This window comes from Heterodontus francisci, unplaced genomic scaffold, assembly GCF_036365525.1.
Source record: "Heterodontus francisci isolate sHetFra1 unplaced genomic scaffold, sHetFra1.hap1 HAP1_SCAFFOLD_43, whole genome shotgun sequence".
Classification (NCBI taxonomy): domain Eukaryota; kingdom Metazoa; phylum Chordata; class Chondrichthyes; order Heterodontiformes; family Heterodontidae; genus Heterodontus; species Heterodontus francisci.
Window position 1 is genome coordinate 16,890,769 of NW_027141852.1, and position 11,828 is coordinate 16,902,596.

Genomic DNA, 11,828 nt, shown 5'->3' on the forward strand with positions numbered 1-11,828 from the left:
AGGACCCGTTCTACTGTCACTGATGCCCCAGGACCCGTTCTGCTGTTTCTGCTGCCTGATAGGTAAGGAGCTGAATGCGAGCCTGCAGTGACCATGGTCCAATGGTTTGGCGATGCCTTCCTGCAGGTTCGCCTCCAGGTGACAACAGATAGGTGGAAGATCCTCTTCCCCAGGGATGGGAGGTGGAGACCTGTCCGCCTGACCAAGCAAAGCTGCTTTGAGATTGTAGGTGAAGTCAGCAGCCGTGCGGTCACCCCCAAGACATGGATCCAGTGCACGAAGTGGGTCAATGACCGGATCCGGGCTGCTCAGGTGCAAACACAAAACACTTTGGACCCTTTGGACATTGCGCATGGCAGAGTGAGAGGGAGTGTTTGGTGGAAAGGGAGTGACCACCCAGTCATGTGTATTGGGGAAGGGCAGCAGGACATGCTGCCTGAGGCTTGGCTGCATCTCGGTGGGAGGTGCACGTCAGTCATTGTATAAACTCACACAGTCCCTCGAGAGGGGCCACATGCAGGAGGAATATGTGTGTCCACATCATGGACTGCTGGACTATCACCATCAGAGATATTGGGTTTGTCCTCGCTGGGAGACTAACTTTGTTGATCATAGTGGCTGCAGGAGAAGACAGCCCACAATCGGAAAGAGCGTGTCAAGACTGGCAGTGGATGCCTTATCTCCATGTCCTCATCCCGATGGAGGAGGAGGCCATGGAACAGGCCGGGCAGCAAAGCAGCTGCTCCATAGCTGATGGAGAGACAGGGACACCTACCTAAGAGAGTGAGTGAACATCTCCTGGGGCACAAGGGAGCATCCGCTGCAAAGGAGCCACACTGTTCATCTGTTCACCACTGCATCAATGGAGCTGCACTGTAGGGGTGGTTGGAATGTCACGATATGAAGACGCTAACCCTTCAATGTCCCTGTTTACACATGCAGGCGAGGATGAACGACAAGAGCGAAGAGCTGGAGAGACTGGGGGACAGCCAGACACCTCTGAGGAGGAGGAGGGAGCCTCAGAGGGTGCACCGTCACCTCATTCCCCTGCATTCTCCACCAGCACAGAAACCCTCACTCGGTGGGTATCCACTCGCTGTTAGATTTGGGCACACAAGCTGGTGAGCACGTCACAGACAGGCCCGGGCAGCTGACGGAGGCAGTGACAGCCGAGGCCACTGGCAGTTGGAAGTCTGTGGGAGGCCAGGCCCATGCTGAGTCCCAGGCTGATGACGTGCCTCTGGTGTCACCAGCAACACGGGAAATGCTGCAGCTGCAGCAAGAGGTCAGGCAACATCTGGCAGAGTTGCCGGAGGTTATGTGTACCCAAGCTCGTATGATGGAGGAGTCCATCCAGGCCTTGCATGCTGTACTGTCTCCGATGGGGGTGTGTCTGGCTTCCTTCCTTGAGAGATTGGTGACTCTGATGGAGAGCCAAATCCAGCCGACCAATCAGTGGCCGCCGGAGATGTGCGCAGACTTGCACTCCATCGCTTTGTCCATGAGATCCATCAAGCGGTGACAAGGTGAGAGGGGGGACGAGGCACCTGAACTCTTCACCATGTCCACGTCCCTCTCAGGTCAGCAGGGAGGTACAAGTGTGTCTTATAAGGGGGAGGAGCAGCTGGCTGCTACATCTGGGGTCTCCTCTCAGGGTGCTCCTGGTGTGGACAGTAGCTCCAAAGCCCCTCTGCCAGTGACACAAGTGATGCCAGTGCCTGCCTCCATCACCCTCGATGACAGAGGGGCTCCCTGTACCTGTGCAGGTGGTCCTCAGTGTGCCGGGGCCCTCCAGGCCTCAGGCAGCAAGAGGACGGCCACCAATGTCATCCCAAGCCATGGGGCAGCAAGGTCAGCAGCCTGTCTCCTTCTCAGCTGACAGAGCAGGGGGAGCACCACGTAGGAGCATGCGGAAAAGATTTCAGAAGAGCACCAAGATTCACTTTGGGTTCATGGTGAATGTGCATTCCAGATGAATAGGGTTGCGTTTGGTGTCACACGGAAGAAAGAAATGATGTTCTCTCACTATGTCTCCTTCTTATTGTTGATGCCCTTTGGGACTTCATTTAAACCCTTCCTCCCAAGGGGCTGGAAGTGAGGGACCAAGCCCTGAGTTCACAAAGCTTCGGCCTTGTCACTGTGCGATGTGTACCTGGACGCTGCAGTGCAGAAGGAAGGAGTTGACAACAGGGCTGCTTAAAGCTAAGACTTTTTTGCTGTGGTTCCAGAAGGTGGTAAGGCTCAAAGGAAACTTGAATGTATAAGGGTGTCTCATGTCTCCCTTGTGTGTATCTCATGGCCCCTTTCTTGCTGTTCCCGAGGTTCTTCATCTGGCACTGCTTGGACAGCATCCTCCTCCACATCCTCATCATCAGAGGAGACATCACACTCCACGATATCCTCACGAGTCAACACCTCACCCCTCTGTCATGCCAGATTGTGCTGTGCACAGCAAACCACCAAGATATGCGAGACTCTCGCCGGGACATACTGAAGGGCTCCACTGGATCGATCTAGGCACCTGAATCTCATCTTCAGGAGACCAATGGCCTCCTTGATGGTCGCTCGGGTTGACCCGCAGCAGGTGTTGTAGCTCTCCTCTGCATCCATGCGTGGGTTCCTCACAGACGTCAGTACTCATGTCCTCAGTGGGTAGCCCTTGTCTCCAAGGATCCATCTCTGAAAGCAGATGGGGCCGCGGAAAGGGTCTGGCACCTGGGAGTGCCTTGGTATGCAGGCATTGTGGCTACTTCCCGGGATTTGTGCACACACCTGTAGGATCCATTTGTGATGGTCACAGACCAGTTACACACAGAGCAAGTGGAAGCCCTTCCTGTTGAAGGTTGCTGGCTGGTCTGCAGGAGCCTTGATGGTCACTTGGGTGCAGTCAATGACACCCTACACCTGGGGAAATCCAGTGATGGCCCTGAATCCTGTAGTCCTCTCAGCTTGACTGTTTGGATCGATGTGCACATAGCCACCGGCCCTCCTGAACAGGACATTGATGGCCTCCTTGATGCACTGATTCACCACAGACTGTGAGATTCCACACATATCTCCAGTGGATCCCCACAATGATCTGCTGGTGTAGAAGTTCAGTGGCACGGTGACTTTCAGTGACACTGGCATCAGGTGCCCACCAAGTCCCATGGGACACAGCTGCATCATGGCAGAGAGATCAGTGACGACATCCGTGGAGAGGTGCCGTCTGTGGAGACACTGTCACTCGGACATCTGCAGGTAGCTGAACCTCGGCTGACGCGTTCCTCTGCCTCCTTCTCCAGCCTCCTGTTCGAGGCTGGCCCTCCTGTGGGCCCCCAAGCTGCTGTGGTGTCCCTGCTGGTGCCTGGGCCTCCCTCTCTACTCCTCCTCCTCTTCAATGGGAGCCTCGAATCCAGGGTGAATGAGGCCCATGAGAGGTTGCCCCTCCCTGAGTGCAAGGCCTTCACAGTAAACAACACCCAGTCACAGTTACCTCACTTGTCACCCTCAATGAGGTGGCACTGCCCCAATTGCACCCTGGTGTTGCTCGCCCTGCAGAGCTGGCACATGAGCCCCCACTCCTGACAGTGTTTCCCGATGCCCTTTCCCCCTCCACCCTTGCTGCCAAGTTACGCTGCCTCACCCGATAGCTTCCCAGTGAAGACAACACTCAGCTCCCACCTCCCAGTCACCTCCTTTAACCAGGCGAGGCTCTGAAGCCCCGTGGTTCCCGTGTGCTATTAGTTCAATTGGACCCAGTGAATAAAATTGCTGACAATTGGACTCATAAATACTTTAAATGCCTTCTTGCCGAGTGGATGTGCGAAGCCTGCCCTCCATGTAAGCCGCCGACAGAAAAATCCGGTCCGACGTCTTCCATCCCTATTTTATACACCCTCCTCCCCCTCCCCAGCCTCCATTCCCGTCTCCAACGGTCCCTTAAAATTCTGGCCCATGTCTCGAAGACTAATGGGAGTGAAACTACATCTGCTCCTTCGCCTAAACAGGGAGAGCTGCTCTCTCTGTGTTTAAAGTGAATGAATTTGGTCTTTACCTTGTCTTCATGGGACGTTCACTGTCTGGAAATGTCTGTTTGAAAATGTTTTCCTGGTATATTAATGCAGCAGAGGAGCAGATGTGAGGTGCTGTTCAACAGAGAAGTTTGGAAGTGGGTGAAGGGGTGGAGTGACGGTGTGAGTGAGAGGCGCAGTGAGCGCCATTCTCAATAAAGTGTCAGGAATAAAGGTCAGAGGAACAGACCAGGCAGGAAACACAGAAAGAGCGAGGAGAAGCTGGTGTGAAAAACAGAGATTAAACAACAGGCTTGTTCAGTTGGAACAAAAACAAGAAATGCTGGAATCACTCAGCAGGTCCGGCAGCATCTGCGGAAAGAGAAGCAGAGTCAACGCTTCGGGTCAGTGACCCTTCCTCGGCTGGTTTCGGAACTCCTAAGGTAAGGGGAACAAAACTTCACACAGTATTCTAAAGTGCAGACCAACCAAGGTTATATACAATTGAAGCAAGACTTCACTACTCCTGCACTCAAATCCTCTTGTGATAGAGGCTAACATATCATTAGCCTTCCGAATTGCTTGCTGCACCTGCATGTGAGCTTTCAGTCACTTATAGACAAGGACACCCAGGCCCCTTTGTACATTCACACTCTTACCATTTAACAAATAATCTGCACATCTGTTTCTCCTACCAAAGTGGATAACCTCACGTTTTTACACAATATATTTCATGTGCCACTTTCTTGTCCACTCACTAAGTCTGTCCAAATTCCCTTGAAGCCGCTTTGCATCTTCCTCACGACTCACATTCCCACCTAGTTTTGTGTCATCTGCAAACTTGGAAATACTACATTTGGTCCCCACATCCAAATCATGTGAACAGCTGGGTCACAGTGTGGTGGTGAACAGTTGTATTTCTGTCTGGAGGAAGGTTTACAGTGGGTTCCCCATGGTTCCTCATAACTTCAGTTGTGTGCAGAGACTGGAAAAGCTGGGGTTGTGCTCCTTGGAGCAGAGTAAGTTCAGAACTTTGACAGAGTTAGAATCAAGGAATCAAATGGTTACAGTACAGAAGGAGACCATTCAGTCCATCATGTCCATGACAGCTCTTTGCAAGAGCAGATCAGCTAATTCCACTCCTCTGCCCTTTCATTGTAGCCCTGCAAATTTTCTCTATTCAGGTGTTTATCCAATTCCCTTTTGAAAGCCACGATTGAATCTGCCTCCAGCACACTCTCAGGCAGTATATTCCAGATCCGAACCACTCACTCTGTCCCACACCCCTGGTACCATTGCAGAAAATCTTTTCTGTTCATTTCATCCCTCATAAATAATTGAAATGAAATGTTTATTAGGAAATGCACAACATAAAAAGGAGAGAGAAATAAATGCTGAGCAAAATAGAAGTCAATGTTTGGAAGGTAAAAAGAGCAAAAGATGTAACTTTTATTCTGGATGAGTGAGAGGAATATATCACACTTTGGGGCTTTTGTAAGAGGATTTACTGATAAACCTGGGATTTGAGAGGAAGCTGGTTCATGGTTTACAGAACAAATTCAGCCCCTGGGGTGGAGCCAACAGCTGCACCGTCCAATAACAGACAGGACGGGGACACTGTCTCAGGCCTGGTGAGCTCAGTCGATGAAAGCATGAAACTCTGAAGCTCATGTTTTTGAGTTTGAGCCCACGGTGGGTGTTTTCTATTTCCTTTTTAGGCTGATTTTACAGGCGTTATCCAGCTCTGAATTCCTCGGCAGAGAGTTCAAGGAGTGTTTGAAATGAGATTCAACAACAGTATGAGAAAGTCTCTCCTTGATTCAGGACTCTTACCTCTCTGCAGCATCTCACTGCTGAAGATTGAACTTTTTCTCATTTCATTCTCAGCTCAGGGTCAGTGTGGACCAATGGGACTTCTGGCTGTCTCCCACTTCACAATCCATCAGTGCTGAGAAAGCAATGGGGAATATTACTCACATGTTACAATGTTTTATAAATACTTGAATGTATTTCACACTGTGTCGAACAGTGTGAATCTCCCCTGGTATATCAGCTCACCAACACTTCAACAGAGCATTCACATAATGTGAGCTCTGAGATCTGTTCAGATCCCATTCCCAAGACCTGGAAAGTGGTTTTGGGCTGGATCACTCTTTTTCAGCTGGCACAGACATGATTGCTCAATGGTCTCATTCTGAGCCATAAATTTTCTCCATTTTCTATGTTCTATGAAGTGAGGTGTGATTGGGAGGGGCAATTCCACCAGGGTTATATTTTCTACCAAAACAATGACACAAGGGATACTTCACATTTTTATTCATTCATTCATGCGATGTGGGCATCGCTGGCTAGGCCAGCATTTATTGCCCATCCCTAATTGCCCATGAGAAGGTGGTGGTGAACTGCCTTCTTGAACCGCTGCAGTCCATGTGGGGTAGGTACACCCACAGTGCTGTGAGAAAGGGAGTTCCAGGATTTTGACCCAGCAACAGTGAAGGAACGGCGATATAGTTCCAAGTCAGGATGGTGTGTGGCTTGCAGGGGAACTTGCATGTGGTGGTATCCCCTGCATTTGCTGCCCTTGCCCTTCTCGGTGCTAAAGGTCGCTTGGTTTGGAAGGTGCTGTGGAAGGAGTCTTGGTGCATTGCTGCAGTGCATCTTGTAGACGGTACACACTGCTGCCACTGTGTGCCGATGGTGGAGGGAGTGAATGTTTGTAGATGGGGTGCCAATCAAGTGGGCTGCTTTGTCCTGGACGGTGTTGAGATTCTTGAGTTGGAATTGCACCCATCCAGGCAAGTGGAGAGTATTCCATCACACTCTTGACTTGTGAATTGCAGATGGTGGACAGGCTTTGGGGAGTCAGGAGTCATGGATGAGTGAGAGGAATATATCACACTTGGCGGCTTTTGTGAGAGGATTTATTGATAAACCTGGGATTTGAGAGGAAGCTGCTTCATGGTTTACAGAACAAATTCAGCCCCTGGGGTGGAGCCAATAGCTGCACTGTAATTACTCACCTCAGGATTCCAAGCCTCTGACCTGCTCTTCTAGTCACGTTATTTGTATGGCTACCCATGGTAACCTCCATGATGTTGATGGTGGGGGATTCAGTGATTGTAATGCTATTGAATGTCAAGGGGAGATAGTTAGATTCTCTCTTGTTGGAGATGGTCATTGCCTGGCACTTGTGTGGTGCGAATGTTACTTGCCACTTATCATCCCAAGCCTGTGAGACTGAAATAGCTCAGTTGGGAGTGTGTTGGACTGAAGATCCCTGGTTCAATCTGGGGTTTGGCAGTTCTCCTTTATTCTGCATCGCCCTTTGGTTTTGACTCTTCAGCTGCACAATTTACACTGAAATTAGTTACCCAAATCTGAAGGTTGGATTGGAATAGAGAGATATCAATGATGGGAAATATTTCCATTGTCAGCTTTAGCTTATTCTCTATCTCTTTGTGTCCTTTTCCACAGTTTTTGAATCTTTCAGGGCCGGGTGAACATTTGATTTGCTGCATATGTCCCAAACTGAAGCCTTTTCCACATCTCTGGGTGGTCAGACTTGCTCTGTCTGTTTTTGCTGCTCGTGACCATGAACGAGAACAGGCCACGAGTTCAACGTTTATCAGCAAACGGAAGATAATTGGAAAGAATTCTGTGTTACTCCAGACCAGTGACAAAGATACAATGGATGTTATTCAAAATAAATTCCCTTTGACATTTGATGTAAACTTGTTTGCATCTAAAAGTTGGATTTTAAGTGTTGCAAAAATGTGTCAAATTAATGACTGACCATGTGACAGCGCACATGGGGATCAAATCCACAGCCTTGTTGTTATCAACACTGCGTCCTAACCAACTGAACTAAGCGGCCGATAGACAGAGCCAGGTATGGGTTTGAGCCGCACGCTGTGCGGTTTGTGTTTTATTTCTCACACTGGGTGACAGAGCGATTGCACAAACAATGGACACATCACATCCCTGAAACATTGTTCTGATATAAAACAGTGTGAAATAAGAACTGAGCATGGAAATGGAACGGAACCAGAAATCAGGACTTTAATCTATGAAAGTTGATCTTGAAATTCTGCCATGCACGAATATTCCAAGAGAACGAACTCTCTTCTGATATAAAATCCAGGAACTTGAGCTGCTGTAAAACATAACTGAGCCTGACGTGATTTGAACACGCAACCTTCTGATCTGGAGTCAGACGCGCTACCGTTGTGCCACAAGCTCACAGATAAAGCAAAGTCTTCCATTCCTGGCAGATTTACTTCTTGTTTAGATTCAGTGATTGAAATTAATTCAATCCTCATCTGACCTCCGCTCTGTGAAGGCCTGCCACCCGACCTGAACCCGACGGGACCCGACGACCTGTGTCGGGTCCGGGTCGTGTTGGGTCGCTCTTCCGGGTCTGGCTTTCGGGCTCGGGTCAGGTCGGGCCAGGTTCGGGTTGGGCTGGGTCCAGGTCGGGCTGAGTCCGTGTCGGACACACACAGTAAGTATTACATTTAACTCTGCTGGGAAGTTGAGTTTAATAAGTGTCAAAAGTTGAAAAGCCAACCTAAGCTGGGAGTCCGGGGCATCAAGGAGGGAATCTCTGAGTCTGCTCAGTGAGCAAGTGAGCATCTCTATGACGTCATTGCGCTCATGCTGCAGCTTCCTGTCGATTCGGAATCGGGAGGTAGATGAAGTGAACATTCCAGTGGTCGGGTAAGGCTCGGGTTAGTTTGGGCGTGGGAATAAATTGAGATACTCGGGCCGGGTCGGGCTCGGGTCCAATGTGGTTCTGTCAGGTTCGGGTCGGGTTTTTTTTCCTGACCTGAGCAGGCCTTTACCGCTCTGTCAGTTCAGTGCCTTATTTAAACGATTACTTGGAGTACTGTTTTACAGGGTCTCGGCTGTTTAAGTATTTCCCAGACCCACAACTCTGATTAATCAGACATTTTGCTGCTAACTGCTGCTGCTACAATTGAAATGTAAAAAAGAATTTCCAGTGACCTGCAACCAATGGACAAATACATTTCAGAAAGATAAAGCTCATTCACCAATCCACAAATGTGTCTTTCTGCTTATATTTATAAACAACTCCTTCTCTCCACTATGAGAACTATACAATCACTCCAGTTATTTGAAAGTTAGTATAAGATGTTCCAGTTCATCAATTTTAAAACTGCAGCAGGTATTTTCCAGAAAACTTCTCTGTTGGAACCTCAGTCCCATTTAGATTGAAAGTGGACAATTAATGTATTCACTTGTTCATTGTGGACAGGTGTCTGACTTCAAATAAATCTCATTAACTTTCAATGAGGTGGCAGTATTTCTGTGCTCCCATTTTACACATTCTGTCCTGTTCATGCACCATGTTTTTATTCTCTTCTCCCATTCTCCACAGGATACAGATTACAAGCATCATCAATCTAGCTGTTGAAAAGCATTGGAAGAATCTGGTCACACAGGTATTGAAACATTCATTTTCTGACATTTTCCAAGTTGGTTGCTTTAAACACAGTACGATGTGCAATCATCTTGAAAAGAGATTCTCTTCAATATCCAATACAAATTGAATTACAAACCTGACAGACAAACACAGGAGAACAAGTGACTAGTGAACACAAACCTCATGGTGCTCATTTTCAGATTTATTGCAGTCATCCGACAAAACAAGTGAAAGAACATTCCAGTGAAATGATTTGGAAAGTAGGGGTGACTTTTGTTGGTGCCTTTCTTTGCTCTGTTGGTGAAACTTTCTTGCACCTGACTCCTGTTCATGTCTCTGTTTCCTCTATTGCATGAGGAAGGAGGTATTTGATCAGAAATCAACTGGATTGTGTACCTTTGAGAGGGGATTTCTGCACCGTCAGGGCTGGAAACAGGAGTGAGTGAAAGGCAATGTGTGGAGTTTGATTTTGTACAGAGGGAGAGCAAATCTAACAGGGCTGTGAGATATTGGCCTGGATTTTACAGCCCAATAGTGGTGAAATCTGAGACTTTCACTGCTATTGAGGGTCTGAACAGCACTGCAACTGCCGGTACATGCACACACTAACACCAGCATCTGGAAGTTGTGGTGGTGAGAAATGTGCTTAGAAGGAGCCTCTGATCATAATCGCACCAGCCCACTCTTTAAAGTGACAGGGACCTGTAGTTCAGCAATTTGGGCTCATTGGTACCCTGATTTTTACCTGGGTTGGATTAAAGCCGGTACCAACAGGCTCAGGGTTGCTCGGGAAGGACTTTTCTGTTGACACAACAGCTCCACTATTCCAGGAAGACACCGGCAAAGCAGTTGTCAACTTTCAGAGGGAGTTCAGACATTTTAAATGTTGTATTTTATTTCTTAATTGTACGTAAGTTTTTAGCATGGCCTGATCAGAGTTCTTAAATTTACATCTGACTTTTTATTAACAAGATTGAAGTGCTTTTAAAAGATCTCTAAATGTTTATGACTTTTTATCAAGATTTACTTGGCTTCTTTGAAAAGACTCTTGAGCAAGATTGAAGTGACTTTTAAAAACTACATCTTACCCTTTAAAATCCTGCTTCCATGTGGATGACATTAGAAGATGACTTCAGAATAGCTTAGACTATCTTTCTAACAGGTACTGCAACAGCTTAAGACCTACTTTTCTGCAAAAGCTGGTGAATTACCTACCGGGAGCGGAGAGGAGCGGAGCGGAGCAGACCGATATGGACCGATATGAGGAGAATGTTGAGAGCGGAGCCTATAAATCCAATCCGAGGATCGAGGCCCAGTCTCTTCCCTTCCAGGAGTGGAGTGGAGCTCTTCCAGTGTGCTGGAGTTTTGAAAAAAAAGAAGCCAACTGTGATGTCAGAGGAGAGCTGCAAGGTGATTGGTTGGTGAGTCACTGCTGTTAGTGTATTTAAATATCTTAAAGAAAAGGGCAAAGTTTTTTACTTGAAAAAAAAACCTCTGCTGATAAGATGAGTACTACTAAAGTGTTTTGTTTTATTCAGTGTAGCTTATGAAGGACTTTAGATTGTAGTGGGTAGAACAAGGCCCCGAGTGTCATTAGTATTTTTTAATTAAGGGAGTAACTAATTAATCTAAGGGTAAGTCATGGCAGGAGAGCTCAGCCCCGTGATATGCTCCTCCTGCGCTATGTGGGGATTCAGGAACCCTCCCAGTCTCCATGACGACCATGTGTGCAGGAAGTGTATCCAGCTGCAGCTACTGGCTACTCGCATTATGGAGCTGGAAGAGCGGGTGGTTTCACTGTGGAGCATCCACGAAGCTGAGGGTGTCATGGATAGCATGTTTAGTGAGGTGGTCGCACCGCAGGTAATGGATGCACAGGCAGAAAAGGGATGGGTGACCACCAGATGGAATAGTAGGAGCAGGCAGGTAGTGCAGGAGTCCCCTGTGGCCATCCCCTTCTCAAACAGATACACCGCTTTGGTTCCTGTTGGGGGGAAGACCTCCCAGGGGAAAAGAGCAACAGCGCGGTCCGTGGCACCACGGAGGGTTCTGCTGCACAGCAGGGGATGAAAAGGGGAGGAAGAGCTACTGTGATAGGGGATTCTATCATAAGGGGTGCAGATAGGCGTTTCTGTGGCCGCAAACGAGACTCCAGGATGGTATGTTGCCTCCCTAATACTAGGGTCAAGGATGTTTCGGAGCAGCTGCTGGAAATTCTGAAAGGGGAGGGTGTGCAGCCAGAGATCGTGGTCCATATTGGTACGAACGACATAGGCAGGAAGAGAGATGAGGTTCTGCAAAGTGAATATGGGGAGTTAGGCAGAAGGTTAAAGAGCAGGACCTCTAGGGTTGTAATCTCAGGATTACTCCCTGTGACACGTGCTAGTGCGGGT

At 48.3% G+C, this 11,828-nt stretch overlaps 1 non-coding gene across 1 annotated transcript; it reads right to left on the reverse strand.

Annotated features, from left to right (window-relative positions):
* Nucleotides 1-8,159: 8,159 nt before the first annotated feature.
* Nucleotides 8,160-8,231, reverse strand: trnaw-cca (transfer RNA tryptophan (anticodon CCA)). Its single transcript has one exon. It is a non-coding gene; the product is annotated as a tRNA-Trp (tRNA).
* Between the last annotated feature and the right edge of the window lie 3,597 nt (nt 8,232-11,828).